This window comes from Mandrillus leucophaeus, unplaced genomic scaffold (assembly GCF_000951045.1).
Source record: "Mandrillus leucophaeus isolate KB7577 unplaced genomic scaffold, Mleu.le_1.0 Scaffold1481, whole genome shotgun sequence".
NCBI classification, from domain to species: domain Eukaryota; kingdom Metazoa; phylum Chordata; class Mammalia; order Primates; family Cercopithecidae; genus Mandrillus; species Mandrillus leucophaeus.
This window is the reverse complement of record NW_012101456.1, coordinates 98895-122181: the sequence shown is the minus strand read 5'-3', so window position 1 is coordinate 122181 and position 23287 is coordinate 98895. Positions and strand designations below refer to the sequence as shown.

The 23287-nt window shown below is 37.8% G+C and overlaps 1 protein-coding gene and 1 pseudogene across 1 annotated transcript in view; one reads left to right on the top strand and one right to left on the bottom strand.

Annotated features, from left to right (window-relative positions):
• Positions 1-23287, top strand: part of LOC105535611 (sodium/hydrogen exchanger 9) — a gene marked incomplete at its 3' end in the record, with an annotated part of 317019 nt that overhangs the window by 232096 nt on the left and 61636 nt on the right. The window lies entirely within an intron of this gene.
• Positions 12182-13703, bottom strand: LOC105535610 (annotated as a pseudogene).

Genomic DNA, 23287 nt, shown 5'->3' with positions numbered 1-23287 from the left:
GACCCAGGGACTAGAATATCCATGCTGGTATGATCAGTTCATTTTCTTTCTATTGTCAAGGTACCTAAGAAGATGAATTATAATCAGCATCCACTTTATTAATTCACCACAGAAAATTACTGTCATCTGGATTTCAAGTACTCCAAACACCACATGATAAAAGCAGCCTTTCCCGTAGGCAGGCCTGCATATGAAAGCAAATAATATCAGAGGGTTGTATGGTAAACCCACAAAGGGACAGATGAAGGGTAGACTGATGTGTCAGATGTTTATCCTCATCCTTCACACAAAAGCTGTTGTTTATCCAATGGGTCTTTGAAATTTTGAAGTGCTTGGTAATGACCTCCTAAATCCATACCAACATTCAGGATAATTAAAAACTACTCACTTTTAGTAAGATGATAAAATCTGGCCCTCTCAATACTACACAAAGCTGGGAAGAAGACTAGCAGTGTTTGATTCTGTGATTCTTTTATGACTACCCAATCCTTTTTCTAATTAATACAGTGTACTTTTGTCATGATGCATCAGTGTCATTTGTCTCTATCTAATGTCCTTTAATATCCGGTCAGGGTTCATAGTGATTCCCTCTCATTCCCTCTGTTGTAACTGGTGGCATGAATGCCCATGCTGGTGCCTACTAACAGATAGTAGTTGATAGCTAGGCATCAGGCTGTCTATGAGAAGAACCAATCTTGACTTCTGCCTCATGCAAGGAAAGATTTCCAAAGGTTGCCACACTCATTTCTAATAACATAATCTAAACTACTGCATATGAAGCTTTTGGGTCAGAAGTCAAAAGAGTTAAAGGAAGCTGTGGCTCTCACTTCAGGGGTTGGAGGGTGGGTGCAGCTAAACAAAAAGACAAAACTCTATAAATAGTTTCAGGAGCTCTGAATTAAGAATATTTCATCTGAAGACATATTTTCTTTCTAATACACTTAAACCTGACTTCTCATTCTGAACAACCAAGAAAATGTCTTTTATTTCAGGTGACCAAGTCTGAGTTTTTTCTAAGAAAAACTTTCCAGAGAACAAGGGGCCAAATCAATATGCAATAATAATTTTGGTCTAAATTAAAAGCTCTCTCTTGGCCTGGAGGATATAATCTGTTCATATTACTTGAGCTTTGTAATGAATTTACATGGTAGGCTTATTGCCAGTTTTATGTGGGCTCTGCCTTACTTGGGAATGGGATACTTAGGGACTCTGATTAAAACCTTGGGAAAGAGCAGCTGTTCAGCAATAAAGGGTAAACTCTGGGCCCATTTTTCTGTGCCTGACTGCAGGGCCTGACACTCTTGCCAGCTATTGGAAGATAAATGAACTGTCTTTGAATGCCCAGTTCCTTGTTAATAGCTTTAAAATATTGGTTGTTTATGGGAAAGAAGTCAGGAGCTCTTACCAATTTTCCTGCCCCAGGGGTCCTCAAATACATCATTTTTCCCATTGCCAGAATGGCAGGCAGTATTGAAGGAAAAAGGAAGAAATTCTTTCACCATTTAGATGTTTTTCATGGATTAATAGCAAGAATTTCTCATTTCAAAAGTTAGAGTGAATGTCCACTAATTATTAGATGAAATGACTAACATAGAACTTAGACTCCCCTCTTCCTGGCATTATCCTGCAGTATCAGAATCATAATGTAGTTTCATCTGTTTTTTCTAAAGGCAATTAATTCAAATTGGATATATGAAAATCAAATTCTAAAGTCTGTGCCAAATGGCTTATTTTCAGAATGGCAGTTGAATGGTAAAATTTGATCTAATGATGTTAAGGTGAGCATGTGATAGTTCGGGCCATTAAATTAAATTCTTACCCTAATATGTTTTGAGGTTTATCCTTTTTCATTTTTACCCCCCATTCCCATTCTCACCCACCTACTTTGCTTTTTATGGAGCGCAGAAAATCTTCTTGGCAGAGTTAATTCTTACTTACGTAACAGTTGACTATTTAAATTTTCAGACTTTTTATTGTTCTTATAGTTGTTCACTTTTCACCTTTTCATTAGCATATTTATAAGAAAAAGTTATGAAAAGTAGAAAAATATACCCATGTATGCAGCTGACTGTCTTTTCATTAGTAATTCTAATAAAAGTTTTCATGGAAAAACTTTAATCTTAGAACACACCTCAGATGTGGATAGTGTGTGTTTTACTTCTCCATGGAGAAGTAAAGGTTGGGTTGGCAGTCTGGATTCTGACTTTATTATTTACTCATTTTATATCAATGAGCAAGTCAGCCAACCTCTTTAAGTTGGCTTTCTCATTTCATCAAGATGGCAGCTTTAGTATACATATCTATCCTCACCTTTAAAAAATAAAAATCTGTTGAGATTTTAGATGTGTGTTGCACTAAAGCTATAGATTTTGAAAGCAGATAAGATCAACTTTAAGGGGAAACAACACTATAGAAAACTAAAGCCCAAAACATATATAGTTACTAAGGTCAATATAAATGGCTATTATATCTACAAAACAGGGATAAGCTGAAATTTGAAATATAAATCATAGATATTTAAAATAGGAAAATCCATATTTATCAAAGGCTTTGTTCAGTTTTTAAATTCTTTTTTCTTTATTTTTGTTTGACTGGGTTAATTTAAAAGATATGTATTCAAGCTCTGAAATTTTTCTGCTTTGTCTAGTCTATTGTTAAAGCTTTCAGCTGTACTTTGTAATTCCTTCTGTAAATTTTTCATTTCCAGAGTTTTGGGCTTTCTTTAAATATCTATCTCTATAGTAAATTTTTCATTCATATCTTGAATTGTTTTTCAGATTTCTTTGTATTGGTTTTCAACTTTCCCTTGGATCTCATTGAACTCCCTTATGATCTATGTTTTGAATTCTTTATCTGTCATTTTAGAATCTTCATTTTGGTTGGGATCCATCACTAGAGAGCTAGTGTGATCCTTGAGGGGTGTTACAACACTGTTTTTTCACGGTGCCAGAATTCTTACGCTGGTTCCTTCTTGTCTGGAGAAACTGTCACTTCTTATTTTTGAATTTACATTCATTTTAATGGGATTTTATTTTTCCCCTTGAAGGTGTGACTGTTGCGTATGTTGGGTAGGGTCATTTGGCTTTGCTAATTTGTGATCCTGGGGATGGGGGCTAAGGCTCTGTATGAATTCCTTGGTTATAGATAGCCTCAGTGTAGTGGCTTGCTCAAATACTGCTTGTTTGTAGGTTATAGTAGTGGTGTACTCTGCATGTTGTCAGGCTCACCGTCTCCTGCAGAGATGGGGAAGTAGAGGTCTCAGGAGATTATCTCATTCCCCAGTGCTTTGTACTTCTGTCTATTCTCACTTATAAATGGGAGCTAAATAATGGGTATACCTGGACATAAAGAGTGGAATAATAAATAATAGAGACTCTAAAAGGTGGAAAGGTGGAAGGTGATGAGGCTGAAAAATTACCTATTAGGTACAATGTTCACCATTTGAGTGACGGATAAACTAAAAGCCCAGGCTTCACAACTATGCAATATACACATGTAATAAATCTGCACTTGTATCCCCTAAACCTATAAAAATATTTAAAAATTCAAAACTGGGAAAATCAAAATAAAATACTTAATAGGTGAGCTGATATGAATGTCTACTTAGAAAATACAAGAGACTTAAATGGCAAAATATTAGAGAAATCAGAAATCTGGCTGGACAGATGACTGACAGACAAAAATCAATAGCTTTCCAGGACTTCAGCAACAATTAATGATAACATGCAATGGAAAATAGTTTTATTCACAGTAGCATCTTAAAAATATAACACAATTAGAATAACATTAAATAATAAATGTACCAGATATCTGAGAAGAAAAATTTTAAATGTAGTAAAGGACCAAAAAGATACCACAAACAATAAGACCTACTATGAGACAGGATGAGGAGATTCAAAATTCAATTCTCCCACAAGTAAACTGTATCTTCAGTGTAAACTCACTTCTAAAATCACAACAAATATTTTTAAGCTGATTCTACAGATCATGTGGAGCTTCTGCTTAAGACAGGATAAAATAGTTTTATTCTACTAGACTCCCTGAAAACAAACTAAAACTAAGAAAAACACTGAAAAATAGAAAAAAACATAGCCCTTGAAACAGGAAAGTATTCACAACTCCAAACTATAAACTATGAAATATTTAAGTATGAAATATTGCTGCTGAATAATGTGAAATCTTAAACGAAAGATGGGAAGATGCGGAGCCAAGTCTGTTTCTCTCAGATCTGACAGCACATCACACTACCGAAAGGAGTATCTAATATTCTGTTTTTTAGAGTGCAGTTAAGATCAGGTGGATGGGTCAGGGGCAAATGGGGGAAATAGTCTGACCCCTCAAAACAGCAGCCAAATAGAAATCACGCTGACACATTCTTGTTTCCTAGCCAAGGACTCTGCTGGAGGTTATTTGTATGGAAGAAAAGCAGAAATTTTCAAATTAAAACATAATTCATCCACAACTTCAGGGGCTTTTCTCTATGCCGCCTCAATTTGAATGCCATAAACTACAAAAGGATGTATTCCCAATAGCAAGGAAATAACAGATTTGGTGACAGATGCTTGAGACAGCCTGTGACAGTTTTAAAATATAGCCCCCAAATTCATTGACACTCCTATCCAGAAATGGATCTATGCCCCACCTTCAATGTATAGAATACAGAAGAAGGGATGCTGTCCCAGTTTCCAGGTCCAGGCCTTTAGTAACTAGCAGCTTCCACTTCCTCTCGCTTAGAGAACTTACTCTTGGAACCCAGCCACCTTGCTGTGAGGAAGCCAAATCAGTCTGTGGAGAGTTCCACCTGGAGAGGGAGCGACAGCCAGCAAGACTTGCCAGACATGTGGGCGATCCATCTTTGAAGTGGATCCTACAACCCCATTCAAGCTGCCCCAGCTGATACCATGTGGAGCAGAAATGAGCTGGACCCACTGCATCCTGCCCAATTTGCAGAAATGTGAACAAAATAACTGATAGTTATTTTAAGCCACTCAGTTGTGGGGTGGTTTGCTCTGCAACAATGGATAACCAGGATAAAACCCAAATTAAAAGAGCAGTCAGCCTCAGCTTACTCTACCCTATTTCACCCCTTTCCCTGTACTATTATTTAAATAATAGTCAGGCTTTTAAAAAGATGAGTTATAAACAAAAAGGAGGGAGTAGTACATATTCATGAAAACTGCAAAGTAATTTTTTATAAATAATGGAGGGAATTTAAGCCAAAGAAGAGCCCATTATCCCCAAATAAATATACCAAAGTATTTCAGAGAAATTGTAGACAAAGAGTTCTCCATTATTCTGAAGGACTTACAGAAAATATGGATCTCTCTGTCTGTGTCTTTCTATATGTGTGTGTGTGCATACGTGTGTGTGTGTGTGTGTGTATGTAAAGTCATAAACATCAAGCAAATGCTCTTAAGTATCAAGCAAAAATGTTCGGAGTAAAGATTCAAAATTTTGTAGAAGAGATGTAAAATAATTAAGGGAGATGAAAAGTGTGCTGGCAATACTCAGGGAAAAAGTTGGAGAGATAAATAAAATCACTAAAGAGACAAAAGACACTCTAGAAGCCGCAAAAATACAATGAACTTCTCTGAAAATATTGTGAAAATATTGTTAAATACATAGAAGATGCATTTGGGGAAATAACACAAAACAAAGTAGAAAAGAACAAAGATATAATGACTCCAGAGAATCTGATAGAAATGAATGACAGATAGTTGGATGGTTTTGAAGAAGAAAACACGTGGAAAAATATAAGCACATGACGCAAAACAATATTCTCCCAAAACAATGTAATAAATAGATAGATATAAAGGACCCACTAGATTCCAGGAAAGTTTCATTTGGAATCATCAACAGCATAAGATAATCTGAAAAAGTTACTGAATTTCAAGCTTAAAGAAAGGGTTATGGAAGCATATAGGCAGAAAATTCAAGTCACTTACAAGAGCAGAAATAATCAGATTGGCCTTCGACTTGACCACAGTGACATTCAATTTCAGAAGATGGAAAGGCAGCACATTTTCACTTCTGAGGGAAAGAATGTGAAACTCAAGCCAAATTGTTCTTCCAATATAAAGGCAACAGATTAGGTGCTTTAATAAATAGTATGGGGCAATGGGCTGTTCCTTTGGGAGAAAAGTTAAATGCCTAATTCACATTATTCCTAAAATGAAACTTGGATTATAGAGCTAAATGTTAAGAAAAACTACAAAAACATTGGAAGCATGTTTTAGAATTTTAGAATATTAACAGTCTTCCTAAATAAACTTCGAATCCTAGAAACAATAAAGAAATAGACAGTATTTTATAGATCTTGTGTGTGTATAGCTATAGATATGTTCAATGTTTTCAAGAATATTTTTGCCAGTATCAGCCAAAATTTTAAATGTCCTCAGTGAAGGTACTTCTAGCAATCTACCTTACAAAATATTTGCTTACATCAACAAAGATATTTATACATTGTATCACTGTAATAACAAAAAAATGTAAATAGTCAAAATGTCTCTAAGAAAGATTAAATATATTGTGCTACATACAAACAATGGCATACTTTGGAGCCTTAAAAAAATCTATGGCCTAGGCCGGGCACAGTGGCTCAAGCCTGTAATCCCAGCACTTTGGGAGGCCGAGACGGGTGGATCACAAGGTCAGGAGATCGAGACCATCCTGGCTAACATGGTGAAACCCTGTCTCTACTAAAAGATACAAAAAACTAGCCGGGCGAGGTGGCGGGCGCCTGTAGTCCCAGCTACTTGGGAGGCTGAGGCAGGAGAATGGCATAAACCCGGGAGGCGGAGCTTGCAGTGAGCTGAGATCTGGCCACTGCAGTCCAGCCTGGGCGACAGAGCGAGACTCCGTCTCAAAAAAAAAAAAAAAAATCTATGGCCTGAAAAACCCTCTAAGACATTTTAAGTTAAAAAATGAAGTTTCTGAAAAATGTATAGTGTATAATAGTATTTATATAAAAATTATATCTGTATAGAAATGCGTATAAATGTTTTAAGTAAAAGGATTTTTACTCTATATACGTTTGCATTGCCTTAATCTTTAAGGCAGAAAATACATTACTCTTTTACTTCTGTAATAAAAAATGATTTAAGAAATAAATGCATTTTTTAATTGGAATGAAATAATCTCCCTGCTCACCTAATAGATGTTGTAAGTTGTATTTACGCTGTATCCTGACCACCTATAACTAGCATAATAGTTGACTCTTTATTGTTAGTAGGTCTCTATCTATTAATGGATGAATGGATAGGAACATAGTAAGAATCCAATGAAAGGATGTTTGTAAAAGGCATAAGGTATTTGTGTGACAGCAAAACTTGACTTTAAGTGATGAGAGTAAAACTCTAGGAATGCATGTGTCTCTGATGCCAGGACAATTGACTGAAAAGTGAAATCTTTCGCCAACCAACCAGTTGTTTAACTGATTAGTTTGGTGACTTGGAACAGGATAGGCCTAACCAGACCTGACAGAGCCCTAATACCCCTACTCGGAATTGTGTCCATGTTTGTAGAACAGTTACATCCATCTCCCAAACCATAGGAACAGCTTATAAAATCAAACAGATATGAGATTTATCACTTAACGTGTGGACTTCCAAAAATATAATGAAACTTTCCTCTAGCTGCAACCCAAACCTCAAATTTATCATTTATATTATTTTTTCTTTAAGTTCCAAATTACCAACCATGTAATAATGTTCAAGAGGTATTCAATATATGTACCATAAACTTTTCTCAAGAAAATAAATTTCCATAAAATCAAAATTTATTGTTGGGGTGGAAGATCTAAGAATTTTGGGGATCAATTGGGTAATGTTACTGTGTCGTGGTCCAGGATACAAGAAAAGAAGTGATGGGGTCAGTAGGTAAGTGGAGGGTACATTCCCTCCAAAAGTGCCTCAGGTTCAATTTTTATTTTAAAACATGTGATAGCCAAACATAATTGGATATGGCCAATTGTGACCCCCAGGCTTAATTGCCATAATCCCTCCATTCCATTAGAATCTTTTCATTGTGACCCCCATGCCAGGCCACCCTCCTTTCCACCTTTACTCTTTTGTGTCTGCTGTTTTGTCAACCAGAAATTCCCTCTAAGTCATCTGCCTCCAAATGGCAATCATTTTGCAAAGCTGAGATCATATTCTACCTTTCGGGCAAACACTCTCAAGAACTTGCCAGCCACTGATTTTCTCCCCTGAATCCCCCAGAGAATGCTTTATTTGGAACCATTGACTCTCAAAGTGAGACAAGGAGTTAAAGTTCTATAATCCAGTCACAGATATAAATGATATCCAATATGATCACATGAGGTTGCTCTGCTTAGATCTGATGATCTCAGGAGAAGGCAGGCAGTTGAGGGGCAACAGGTGCTTCCTTCCACTCATCTCTTGCCTACTTCGCTATATCTTCAAGTCATTCATTCTGGTCCAGCCTCTGGGAATCATAGAGTCAGGAGCAGCCTATGTGTTGTTGCACCTGCCCAGTATTGACTAGTGAAGTGTTTTTTTTAAGAAAAATATAAATTTATTGTACAAATTTTAAAAAATCAAGAGAACTAACATAAAAATCCAGATGTCCAGTTTCTTTTGAAAAAACTGGAAGATGTAGGAATATTGGGAGACTGTAGATACATCTCCTCTGACAACAATTAAGCTGGCATTAAGAAGTGGCTATCCCTCCCCTTAACCCAGGCACAACACCTCCAAACTGAGCCTAGGGACCATTTGCTGTGGAGTATTGAGTTTGAACAGTGGCTTTTTATGAAAGAGATAAGAGGAAAGGCAGTATATTTTATGCTTATGTCTCTATGAAAGAAGGAAATGTGAAAGAGTGAGACTTTCCTCACTCACATTGCCTGCCCAACCCCTGTGGAAATTTGAATTTGCCACCTATAATATTGAACAAGAGTACCCTCTCCTTGATATGAAAGTTGTTTAAATAATAGAAAAAGTAAAACTATCAAAAAGAATTAAATGTTGTCTCCTATGCAATTTCCTACTTCAGTTCTATATAAGATAACGTTCTGATTCCCTTCATCATTGTAGTTGCTCTCCTGTGAACAAGTTTACTTCTATATTTTTAAAAGTGCATTAGAATTTTTGACCCAAATCCAGGGATTATTTTTAATCCCTACTAAGTTTTGTTTGGATTTATGCAAGGCACTTGGCCTCTCATCAGTAACTTGTGGACTAATTTGAAGGAGTTAGAGTTAGATGTAGGCAAAATTAAGTAATTGGGTATTGATTTATTTAGCAATAAAATCCAGTGTTTCTAGTAGCTTTGCAAAGAGCTCTATTTAATGATTTATCCTGTTTAATATTTTTACCGGTGACTGAAATCATGGGACAGATTGCAGGCTTGTCAAATTTGCAATTGATATGAATCTGAGAGTTATAGCAAGTATACTAAATAAAATACCAAGATTCCCAAAATATAGCAACAAGCTGGAAAAATAAACTTCTTGTGTATTTAAAATTAGTTTGACATAACTAGTCTCTGAATTATTAATTATATTTTAATCATCCTACCAGATTTTGTTTTAAACTACTAACTGATAAATAATCTTAGGTAACAGCATTTCCAAAGAAATATACTGTAAGCAAAGTCTATAATATTCAGAAAAAACATTGGAATATGAATTTATTTTTAAATTTTTTTCAAATGATCAAATTCTAAAAGGAGCTATAAATCAGAATTCCATTTTCCCCCTCAAATTTTCACTTAGTAAACTCAATCCAGGGCCTGAGAGTTAAACTCTGATTATTTTTCCCCATGAACTGCATTATCATTAACAAAATTGATCTTATCTGAAAAATCTCACCGGTAATAGTCAAGGCAGAAAGAATCTACCTTAGCTTCTGTGATAAAAGAAAAGGCTTTGTGCTCTTATCCACAAGAATCATTTCTTCACCCCAAATAAATGGGCATGTTCAGAGCAAAAAGACAGTTCACTAAAATGGAAGGTACTTGTGGTTATCCTGCACCTTCTTAGAAGGTGGTTACATTGCTAGGGCAGCTCTGCCATTCTTGAGACACAATCAACCAGACAAGTGGTTGTTTTCTGCTGTTGTTTCTCTGGGTTTTGCCTTTTTTCCCTGCTGAAATGACTTGGTTTAAGGAGTTATTTAAATAAATGTGAAATCTCTATATTTCAATTCACTTCATTTCTCATTGAGTTTGAAGCATCTCCTTGATGAATAACCCAAAGATGATTATTATAAAGGATAACAAAAGGTTATCTATCAGGTTTTTTTCCTCTTTTTCCCCCAGGCCAAGTTGAGGATAAATGGTTGTTGAATTAACAAAAAATACACATTTTTGTTTTTTCATTGAGCCTCATATTAGCCACTAAGGAAGTAAATATAATATAATTGGATTATCTTTCGTCTCCTTGCCAAAAATGATTTCTCTGCTGCTGTGTCCTGACATCCTCAACTGATCCTTCAGATTTACAGCTCTAAGAAGGCAAGGAGTGCTTCTGTTCTGCTCACCGCTGAATCCCCAGTACCTAATGCCTGGCTCATAATAGACTCTTAATAAACACTTGTTGAGTGAATGAACATCTCAGGGCCTTTAAACATGCTATTCTTTTTGTCTGGAATTCTCTGCCCTCAGTACCACCTAAAACATTCCACCATTCCACCCCCTTCCTTTCCTGGACAGCCCTTTCTCATCTGTCAAATGACAATTTAAATGGAGTGTCCGGGCATGAATTTTGCCAGAGTATTATAGCAAGTAGATCTCTCTCCTTTGCCCCCCACTACACACACACACACACACACACACACACACACACACACACACACAGGTAGGATTGCCAGATTTAGCAAATAAAAATGTAGGACACCCAGTTAAATTTGAATTTCAGATAAATAATGAATAATGTCTAAGTATTTAATATTGTCAACTCTAAATACAATGCCCCGATCATAGCACTTATCATAATTTGTAATTCTATTTTGTTTACTCATTTATTGTCTATTATTCCCTAACATATTTTAAATTCCATGCCAGTAGGGACAATGTCTGTTTTCCTCACCAACCTATCCCATCGATCACGAGACAGGAGATCGAGACCATTCTGGCTAACACGGTGAAACCCCGTCTCTACTAAAAATACAAAAAATCAGCCGGGCATGGTGGTGGGCACCTGTAGTCCGGGCTGCTCGGGAGGCTGAGGCAGGAGAATGGGAGGAACCCGGGAGGCGGAGCTTGCAGTGAGCCGAGATCGTGCCGCTGCACTCCAGCCTGGGCGACAGAATGAGACTCCACCTCAAAAAAAAAAAAAAAATTACCTTATCGCTTGTTGATGTCACCACAAAGGTAAGAGGAAAACAGGGAGATGGTCATAATATACCCCAAAAAGACTAACCAGTTAAATGTCAATAGTGTAGCTCCTCTGCTGTTTGATTTCATCTTTTTGGAAAAAATATATATACTTAACTGAACTACATTATTATTATTTTTGCTCGAGAAGAAGTTTTGTATATATTAATCTGGGAGAAAATAAAACAGTATTGACTATAATATTTTAAATACATATTTAAATACATTCCTTGGACCTGATTCATAGCATCCATAAAATGAGACTGTTGACAAAATGTCTTCTAATTTTATGTTATGTAACTCTGATACCACCAAAGTTTATGCCATAAAATTATTTTGCAGTTCAAAAAATGATTATTCTAACAGAAATAATCAAATATAGTCATTTAAATGACTCAAATATGTCTCTGTAGTTCATCTTACTAACATTAAATATTATAGAGTGAGTGTTTATAATACAGATGGTCTCCAATGTACAATGCTTTGACGTAATGATTTTTCAACTTTACACTATTGTCAACTCTAAATACTAGAGTGTTTACCGACACTCATTCAGTAGGAAACATAGTAAGAGTACCTGTATAACCATTCTGTTTTTCACTTTTGGAACAGTATTCAATACATGATATGAGATACTCAACATTCTATTATAAAATAGGCTTTATGGTAGACCATTTTGCCCAAGTGGAGGTTAATGTAAGTGACCTGAGCACATTTAAGGTAGGCCAGGCTAAGCCATGGTGTTCCACTGGTTAGGTGTATATTAAATGCATTTTCGACTTAACTATATTTTCAACTTACCATGGTTATTGGGATGTAACCCCATCATAAGTGGAGGTGCATCTGTACCCTTTCTCTCCTTTTATCCCTCCATCCCTCCATACTCTATCTAGTTGTCCCTTAGGAAAATAGCCTCTGCTCCCTAGTTGCTCACATTCTAAACAAAAGCATGCTCCTTTCCGGCAGTTACAGCGAGAAAGCCATATTTTCCTAATGGTGTTTAGAAGGGTAAAATACATAATACATTAAATTAGATAAATGAAGTGCAATAAATACAGATAGATTAAGTAAATAATGGCCTGCCCTCCTGGCAGCTCACAGTTTAATTGGAGAACTAAATGTTCACCTCCACCCAAGCTCATTCATTACCAGCTTCCAGCTATTTTTTTTAGCTCTTTGTATTTTATTAATTCTTTGTGTTGGTCTCATTCACAGATGAAATTTTTCACTTGTAATTCCTCAGAACTAAATCCATTCATAGGGAATTCAGAGCAGTGCAAATAAATTTCACACCATAGAGTAGGACATGACAGCAACAATGAAAAGGAGCAGGAGGAGCCCGGGGACCAGCCAACGGGACCAATTCAATTCTCAACTGGTGTTGGGTTTTGAAAAGGTTGCCTCACTCTCACCTTTACAGCACAGTCCTTTGGGATCTCTGGCTCTTCCAATTTCATTTTGTTAGTGAGAGGTCTACCGGAAAAGAACCACAGCTGACTATATAGTTCCACTCCTTTTACTGCGAGTCACTGCCTCTGCATGTGGCATACTGTGTCTGTGCTGCACACCAAAAGTTTGAGGGCTTTGCCTGTGGGAAGACACAAACGGAGCTGACATTAATATCTAGAATTGGGTGGTGGCTGAGGAACGTTCAGAGTCTCTATGTTCTTTTCCTCTGTCATGTTGGTTGCTGCTGCCAAGCAATAGATTGGAAGCTGATATCTATTCCCCAGTTCATCATAGCACTCTGTAAGTGCACCATGTATAATGTTACATTTGCACCATCAATGACTGCTTGTGCGAATTCACAACAACTTCTATCAAAAACATGTGCAGCAGCCTTCAAGAAATCCCAAATCTCCTTACAGCCTTCAAAAGCTAGTGCAGTTGGCCGGGCGCGGTGGCTCACGCTTGTAATCCCAGCACTTTGGGAGTCCAAGGTGAGTGGATCACGAGGTCAGGAGTTCAAGACCACCCTGGTCAACACAGTGAAACCCCATCTCTACTAAAAATACAAAAATTAGCTGGGCATGGTGGCATGCGCCTGTAGTCCCAGCTACTTGGGAGGCTGAAACAGGAGAATTGCTTGAACCCAGGAGGCAGAGGTGGTGGTGAGCTGAGATCGCGCCACTGCACTCCAGTCTGGTGACAGAGTGATACTCTGTCTCAAAAAAAAAAAAAAGAGAGAGAGCTAGTGCAGTCTCCCAAAATTCGACCCTCTTGCTGGTCAGTTGTCTATCTGTCATGGGATAGTAGCCTTTCCTTTTTTGTTTCTCCTTTTTCAAAGGCCGGTTACCACCTAGAGCAACTCTGGTGCCCTCTGAGTTCTCGCTGAGTCTACTTGAGGAGTTGTTCTGGATGCCCATACCCACGTGGGCTCCCTGGTGCTTGTCTACCACCTCCGGGCGCTTTTCTGAGCTCACCACCACAGGGCTCTGCACAGGTGCAATACTCCGCTCACCCAACACAGCCCAGCCCCCTGCTGATTTTTAAATTTTAAAATTTATTGAGTGTTTACTATGTGTTAGTACTGATAAGTGATTTACATATCCCAGCTCATTTAATCCTCCCGGCAACTATGCTCTACTTACTTCTCATCCTATTTAATAGATAAGAAAACTGAAGTTCAGGGAGGTTGAACTACTTGTCAAAACCCCTCAGCTAGAAAGTGGAGGAATTGAGGATAGATCAGATATATGGTATATTTTGAAGTGACATAAATGGATTACATGTCAAATGAAATCCAAAAAGTCTTATAAAAGTAGGATTCTCCCCGCAAATGAACAAAAGGACTATAGCATGACTCATGGAGGCAGGGGCTACCAGAAGAAGAAGGATTCTCTCAGCCTCTCACTTCTCTTCTGTGGCTAAGATACAGCTGTGATAAGGGGTTTAGTGGGAGGGTATTAGTTGACCCAAAGACACCCAGGTTGAAGCTCCACCTCTGCCACTTCCTCATATTCCTGGACAAGTTTCTTACCCTATTTGACCTTCAACAAAATACAGGTGCAGCTTCATGAAAACTTAATGAGATGGGCTCTTTGTAAACTGTAAAATATGATAAAAATGGTATTTATTACTTGGCCTGTTCTGTTGGTGGGACCAGAAGTTGCTGAGATACCGAGAAAGAAAAGGGTACACTCAGTCCTTTTTTAAACTGCTGTCCATGTGGGTGGTCCTCTGGATTCAGCTGGAGAAGAGTGGAGATTAATGAGAGCTAGTTTATCCTCTTACTCAAAGCTATTGTCCTGGTAAAATGAGGATTTACTTGCCTTTCCTCGGGATTGACACAGCATGACACCATGAGATGAATTTTTATCTAGGGCAATGCAAAACATTGTATACATGCATTACACAAAATAAAAGCTTCTGTAAAGATTTTAATATTTGACTGCTATGCATGGAAAATGTGTCTGCATTATGTATACAATGTAAATTTTTGCAAATTTGAAAATCCCATTTTCATCAGACAAGCATAATAGTTCTGGTTTGCTTTGAGTAAGCTTCCTTTTTTCTAAGTATTAGTTAGTGTTTGGAAATGCTTTTTCTTTCTTTATTCCCCCTTACACAAACAGAATTACTCTGCTTAGAGCATTTATGACAAGTTCTCTCAAAAACTGAACCCTGTCTGGGATTTTACTTGAGAAACTATGTAATCTTTATAGTGACAGCATCTTCTGTGTTTTCTTTTTAACCTCCTTGATTTTCCTCTTGTCTTTCAGTTACTCCTTGTGGACATTCTTCGACATCTGTCTACAATATCAGTAAAATACAGGGCTTAGAAAATTGCCTCAGCAGCTCTTCTGAATGAGTGAGATAGAGGTGTGTGGGTTCCTAAAGAACAATACTTTCTCTTCTGTAAAATTATTTTCACTGTTATGATGAGCTTGATTCGGGAAGCTATCCCAATTTTCAAATTGCAGGGTATCATAGTTCTGCAGTCCCTTTGATGTGATGCTCCATGGAAACTGCCAATTCTCTCCTCAGAGGAATGGTCTAAACCCTCTGAGTCTTTCACTAAGCCAAGTAGATAGGAAATTCTATCTGCTTGCTTTATTTCTCCTTCAAATAAATAGCTATTTTGATATTATTTCTGTATTCATAGATGAAAGTGGCATTTCAATTTTGTAAGGTGATACTTCTTACTGTTAGATAAGAATATCTTTGAAGGCTCATCAGGATCTTTTCATCAGGCAAGAAATATCTCCCCTGTAGTGTATCAAAGGAGGCTGAGAAGAATGGTCATTCTCCTGTCATCGTGCCAGTCTGGTCCTAAGGCCACCTCTCTCTCACCATCAGGAACCACCTTTGGTCTTCTAGACAGTATCAGGAAAGAGTGGGAAGCAGCACATCAATTTTGTACTGTCTTTGAGACCCTGTTGGGTATCTGTGGTTTTCTGCAGTTACCAGACTTTCCAAATCTGGAATGAACATTGGGCCCTGAGACTCCTGACAAAGCCCCTTCTCTCTGCAGCTACCCTAATATTCTACTCCTATTATGGAAGGCTCTGACCATTGGCATCGAATACTTTTCTTTACGCTCTCTTCCAAAGACCCTCTATACTCCTTCAACTTCCGATCTCCAAAGCTCCCAATATATTTAATATAAAACTCTCTTGACACAAGTTCAATCAGTTGGCCACATAAAGTAGGCCCTATGCATTACTGACTTTAGGACTCTGTTGAGAATTCCCTAAGAGGGCTCAGGAAATGGTCAATATTAATGCTTTTCCTCCCATGGTTCCAGCACTCTGAGGTCTCCTACCTGTATCTCAGTCTCAGCTGTGTTCTTGGCTGTCATGCAGATATTGCTAGGATCCATTTTCTCTTTACCTTCACTCTGATACCACTTTATGGTCTTCCTAGATCCTTTTTGGACTTACTCAAAAGCCTCTTAAGTGATCTCACTGCCTCTGGACTCTCTCCTTTAGTCCATTCTTTATGTTACTATCAGTCTTGTTCTCTAAAAGACCAGTCTTGTCAGGCCAGAGGCCAGTGGCTGCCTGGCATCTCAGGATCAAGTTGAAAGTTCTTAACAAATAATTCCTAGCCCTTCACTGAATCACTACTACCTTTATCTCCAGCCTCTTCAGGAATTTGTAAACTTAGATTCCTACAGGGCTAAGGTAGTAGGCTGGGAGAGAGTGGGAAGGACAATGGGAAAATGGAAAGCCTATTCCCCACCTGAAGGCGACTGCTGCTGCTTAGCTCTATCTAATTCTTGCCATGCTGAAAAGTAGGTCCAGAATGGACAGATCTGATTTATCAAAAGAAGTTAAAAATCTGGATTTTCTATGTGAATTCTCCTAATTTTAAAATGTTAAACATATTTTCTTTTAAACTAATAAATGAAAAGAAAATGAGAAGACTAAATAAAGCATAGCAATTAGATGAAGCCCATGGGCCACCAGTGTGCAATCTGCCCCCTGCCTCTATCTATTCTAATCCAGGGTTCAGTCAATATTTTCATGTAAATGGCTAGATGGTAAATATTTTAGGCTTTATGGGCCATAGGGTCTTCATGGCAATTACTTGACACTAGATGTAGTGCAAAAGCAGTCATATGCACTAGGTCAATAAATGAGCATGGCTGGTGTTCCAATAAAACTTTATTTATAACAACAGAATGGATTAGGCTGACTATAGTTTGCTGACTCTTGCCTAATCAAAGTAAGATATCTGATACTTCTCTAGAGACTCCATGTGATGATAGATTCTATCCCTTTACCCAAAGTGGCATTTTCTCCTTCATTCACCTGGCTCATTCCCTAGGCATCCATCATCAAGACTGAATGCAAAAACACCTGTCTTGGAAAACATGCCTGACTCTTTCTAAAGCCCAGCTGTGTTCGGTGCCCCCTTGGCTCCCATTTCATCCTGATCATTCTTCTTATCACACTGTGCTTTCTCTTTTATTTCTTTGTGTCTCTGACTGGAGCATGATCATCTCTCAGGCAGGCACTTATCTAGTATCTAATTTATTGAGCAAAAATGAGCAATTGATAAAAGATACAAGTAAAATTTAGACATCTAATTTAACAATGTCAAACAAGGAATCTCTTCTTTGTCTGTATTTATGAGAAGTTTCTAAGGTGTCACTAAACATCCTTGGGAGAAGCCAGGAAGAGTTGTTAGCCTCCTAGACCAGGATTTATGGAAAGTGAGGTCTGTGCTGGTCTCTGCCAATGACCAGCACTTGGCTGAGTCAACTCTGTTGCCTTCTAGACCTCGATTATTTATGTCCATAAGTCAACTCTGCATCATGATCCCTAAACGTCCCTTCTATTCCCAAAATTCTCTGGGAAATTTTCTCAACATTTTAAGCAGCATAGACTGTATACAGGTTAACCCTTTTAATGCCATAATCCAGTGATAACCTCAAAGATTATTGAGGGACATATGGAACTATTTGCCTCTTCATTCACTGTCCCCAAGTTATTTGTTTTGAGGAATTTTATGGGGGTGTTTTAGGTGTTTGGGGATGTTTTTTAAAAAGTTTTCTCCTCCTTCAATTTCAGTCATGAGTTTTTATACTTCTAGTAGTCTCCCAACTCCTTCTCATTCACTGTTTCTAATGTTTTACATTAGAAAATCAGGTAACCAACCTTCTCTAAACTTCTCAGAATTGTGCAGATGGTAAAAGTGAATGAAAGCAGAATACTGTACTGTAAAGAATATGAAATTTAGGCCGGGCGTGATGGCTCACACCTATAATCCCAGCACTTTGGGAGGCCAAGGCGGGCGGATCATGAGGTCAGGAAATCGAGACCATCCTGGCTAACACAGTGACACCCCATCTCTACTAAAGATACAAAAAAAATTAGCCAGGCTTGGTGGCGGGCACCTGTAGTTCCAGCTACTCGGGAGACTGAGGCATGAGAATGGCTTGAACCCAGGAAGCAGAGCTTGCAGTGAGCCGAGATTGTGCCATGCCACTGCCTCCAGCCTGGGCGACAGAGCGAGACTCCGTCACAAAAAAAAAAACAACAAAAACAAACAAACAAAAAAACCCCACGAAACTTAAAGTTATAAATTTCAGATGAAGACTCAATTTTTCCTTCTGTTATTTACACTGTGCAGCCTTGGAGAAGGTGCCTAATCTCCCTGAGCACCTATTTTCCTCATCTATAAAATGAGGATAATCATATATACCTCATGCAATTGTTTTGAAAGTCAATGACGATAAATTTGTTTATAGTACCTAATAACAAAATGCATCAAATGATACTTGCTACATTTATTTTACTATTATTATTGACTCTGAGTTATTGTTACATTCAGGCCTCTTGAGTGGTCCTAGTTAATCAGGTTGCAGTGGGATGCTTTTCCTCTTCCATCGAATTCCAATGATGAGTCTTAGACACGGTCTAAGCGGTTTGTTCTGCCGGCGCTCTTACAAGACAGAGAGGAGGAGCAAGTGGCATAAGGGCATGGGCAAGATACAGTCCGGGCCAAATGATTGCTGCCTGATGGAGAGAGTCTCCATCTGTAGACCATTCTTTGGTTTGGAAGATTTCTGCTCTTATATCTGTATTCGATCTGGGTCAATTACTAGGTGATTCATTCATAAAGTGAGTTTGAACTATTCTTGGAAGGATAGGTTTGTTGTAAGGCTCATGACACTTGCATTGAGCCAATAATAATGTTTCACCTGCTTTCTTATTTATAGGCCTAGTAGTGACTGTCAGTGCCTGTGGTGTGGCCAGTGCACTTGGGATTATCGTTCTAAATTCACAGTCCTCTGGGTCAGCTAGGTCTAGTAACGAGACTCTGAGGCAAGTTGGCTGACTTGTGTATGTTGTTCATGGGCTGCTTCCAGCAGCACCCAGCAGGCATCATTGTGGGTAGTACAGCCCTGGAGAAGCCAGGCTGTCTCCCTGTCACACCCCTCAGTGTCCATAAGGACCTATTCCCAGGACCCCGTCTCTTCTTACTTGCAAGGGGACCAGTGCACTCTGAAGGACTCTGAAGAACTCTGAACATGAGTTATCCCCTGTCATAATTTCAGTACATGGACTTAAGCTTTCATAACCTTTTCTTAAATTTCAAATTTCTGGGCTCATGGCTATCTTTTGAAAAGCTTAGTCAGATAGTATCTCAGAAAACACCAAGTACTCCACCTGACACATGAAAGGTTACTCTAAATGTGGAATCTGAATTGTTTGTTCCATTCCCCATCATGGGAGTGGAAAGTTTCTGACTTCTAAGTGTGGTTTATATCTCTCTCACACTAATAAAGAGATAAAAACCTTAAATCATCTTGGATCCCTATTGAATACCATGTGAGTAAAGACATGATCCAATTATAGCACATCCAGAGAGCAATTTCTCCTCTTTTTATTAGACAGTCAGTAAGATGTACTCTATTGTCTGTTGGAGAACTATGAATTAAAGTGCCTGGAATCTGAAGAGAGCTCTGTACAGCCTATTTTCCCCCAAGCCGGACATATCCTTGAATATGCTTTGTGGCTCAGTATAAAAGAGAGGCAGAAATGGTTGCAATCCTGATCAAATCAAGGCACTGATCAAAGGACTAAATATAAAGCTTGCCAAATGATGTATAGCAAGAGTGAGAAGGAGAAAAAGGATCAAAAATTGATACAGGCATACCAAAAATGAGTACACAGCCTTGTGTAGAGAGCTAACCAGAAGCAGGAACATGAAACTGAGCCTGGGAAATACTGGACATACCAGTCTTAACCCTCAGAGATGGTACCCTTATTGCCTGCCTTGGTGAAGTCTCCCAGAGGAAACTAAGGAGGGACTAAGGTTCACTTGGGTGGTGTGTTTCTGCTGTGGAGCTGAGGGACAACTAAAAGCACAGCAGGGGTAATATAAAGAATCTGTAGAAAGGAAATTATAAAATTTGAATACAGGAGAGATATGCTATGTTGTTGGATAGGAAAGCTCAACATTAAAAGTGCTAATTTTCCCAAAATTAATTTTAAAATGTAATTCAATTCCCATAAAAATAATAGAGCTATTTTTTTCTAGAATGGACAAGATTATTTTAATTCCACGTGAAAGAATAAATGAGTTACAATAAGGTCTGAAGCAATTTAGCAAAAGAAGGAATAATGGAATAAAAATTATAATTATTGCAGTGTGGCATGGGGATAGGAATGGAGAGGTCAAACGAACAGAATAGAACCTTCAGAAAAAAAGAGGCATATCTGTGGACAGTTGTGCACATGCACTCCATGTTTAAAAGTGGCATTGTAATTCAGTGAGAAGAAAGGAAGGAGATGAAGTTGAGTCATTTAGCTGTCCAATTATAAAAACACAGAAGAAAGTTTTAATTCTACCATCATACTTCACATGAAAACAAATTCCAGATGATTTTTAAAATGTAAGAAATACCAGACTTACTACTACTTAATACTACCTGGTAAGCACTTAACACATCTTTCTGGAAGATTTTGTGATCATAAAATTGGATTGCAAAATTTGAGAAGTTTCAACATATTCTGGAGATTCTGGTTGCCAGAGCCTTAAACATATAAAAATTACAGACTGTTTCACAACAGTCTTAATTTTCTTTTCAGTAAGCTAACATCTATAATTGCTAAAAATTAAACCACTTGCTGTTGATATTTGGAATTCCTTTTTTACATTTTTGTTTAATTCTAAGATGCTTTTTGAAAAGAAAGAAAAGGAGGAAAACAGAGCACACCTCAGACATCTTTGAGTTAAAGATTAATCATGCAATTTAAACCATAGCCCAGCATAAAGGTGGAAAGGTAATTGATCATGTTAAAAGCAGTTTGCCATAGAAAAATGTTTTGTATCTTTCTAGTACTTCCTGGAGTCAAAGAATCAAACTGAGAAGAAAATACAAGCAGTATGTTATTGGGAGGCTATTGCAATCAGCACAGCTGTTTCCAAATTGTTTGTCACATATTTCAGCCCCTGCTGTGGTTTTTTTTTTTTTTTTTAAATATATATCTTTCTACATTAGGGGGAAAAGTCCGTATCAGTCCAATTTAATGTTCTTAAAGTGCTTCAGGTTTATAAGACGCTTCTTTAAGCAAGTTGCTATTGAGATAATTCTTTTTGTTTATGTGTAATATTCAAGTTGAAATCAGAGTAGTCACCTCTGTCTGGCAGGCTGGAACATTCTGATGAGAAATGTCACAAAATTTGCCCTTAGGGATGTATGAAGATATAACTTGGTGCAAATTCAACTGGGAATTCCCATACCTGCCGTTTCAAATCAGCTCAGACTAGTTGCAGGTATTTTGGTCTGTTTTGCTGTAAATAAAAGGATGCTATAAAATGAAGGTTTGATACATACATATAGTTCTGTTGGAGAAACTTGAAATCACTTCAGAGAAGCAATTATTTACCTCTGCTTTCGATCAGGCATCCATGTTGGTGGTCTGGCATCCGAATACCCAGATGCCTCTTGGAAACATGTTGGAATACAGGGGTCCACCCTGAAGATCAGTGTGAGCTCAAGTCACGCCAGCTCTTATTCACCTAGGGTTATCCCATGAGTGAGAGAGAGACTATCTAAGGACCATAGGATTGCACGGAGTTTGGTTCTTTCTCCCACGCAATATTCCATTTAAATGGGTTACACTCATGAAAGTTCATGTTGGTTCAGGGTTTGAGACTTTGAAAGAAAAAGGTTGAAAATGCAAAGTTTAACTTCTCTGCTGCTGTAGTGATATCTGTTTCTCTTCAAACTTGACACTGGCAATGGCAATCACTGTCTCTGCAGGGGGATAGGGTCAATGCCTCTCTCTAGAGACCCACCCTCTATAGGGGCAAGTTAAGATTCTGTCTTGGCTAAGTCTAGTACTCACTATCTATCTTTTAAGATGTTTCTGACATTGATGACTGACCCAAGGATTTAACTTCAAAGTTTCCCAGGCCGTGCATAGTGGCTTATCTTTGTAATCCCAACACTTTGGCTTGAGACATTTGAACCCAGGAATTTGAGACCAGTCTGGGCAACATAGTGAGACCCTATCTCTAATTTTTTTTTTTTAATTAGCCAGGTATGGTGGTATGTTCCTGTAGCCCTAGCTATTCAGGAGGCTGAGACAGGAGGATCACTTAGACCCGGGAGGTCGGGACTGCAGTGAGCCATGATCGGATCACCGCACTCCAACTTGGGTGACAGTGAGACCCTGTCTCAAAAAAGAAGGGAGTTCTTTCCTTTAATCTCCAGTTACTTTGTATAACATTATTGTACTTGATTTCTTGACCTTCCATCCAAGATCCACTCTGAGTCTGCCTACTATTTTTATTCATGCTCCCAGGCCATAATTGAGACATATTTTATCGTCTTCTAGTTTTCAGTGCTGTTTTCAGAAATCTAGTGCTGTATGATTTTTATTGCTGCATTTGTGATTTATCTTTTGTCTCTCAAGAAATCACATAGACTCTTCTCTGCATTTTATATTGAAATATCACAATAACATGCCTGGTATAATGCTCATTTCTACTCATCATGTTTCATGTTTGGGTCCTTCAATTTACCAATTCACATCTTGTATTGTGGAAAATTTTCTCATGCCATTCCTTTGATAATTACATCTTTTCTCTCTTCTCTTTGTTATGGAACCTATTTAATAAAAATATTGGACCAACTGATGTGACCTCCTCATCTTTTCTCTTCTACTTTTCAATTCCTTATGTCACTCACTCAAACGTCTTTTTATCTATATTCTATCAGTATAAATATTTTATGGAAGATTTCCCCAACTTTATGTTCCAATTTTGAAATTTTTGTTTCAACTCTTGTATTTTTATTTCTAAAAGCTTTTTTGTTTTTCTGGATTTTTTTCTAGCCTCCTATTCCCTTACATGAATGCAGTATCTTCTCTTGCCTCTGAAAATATTGATAATAGTTTTTAGAAGATTTTTTTGGCACCTTAAATTGTGTTGGCTTTCTGCAATTTTTTTTCAGTCTTTTTGATTCTCTGTTTTTCCTCACTTCTGT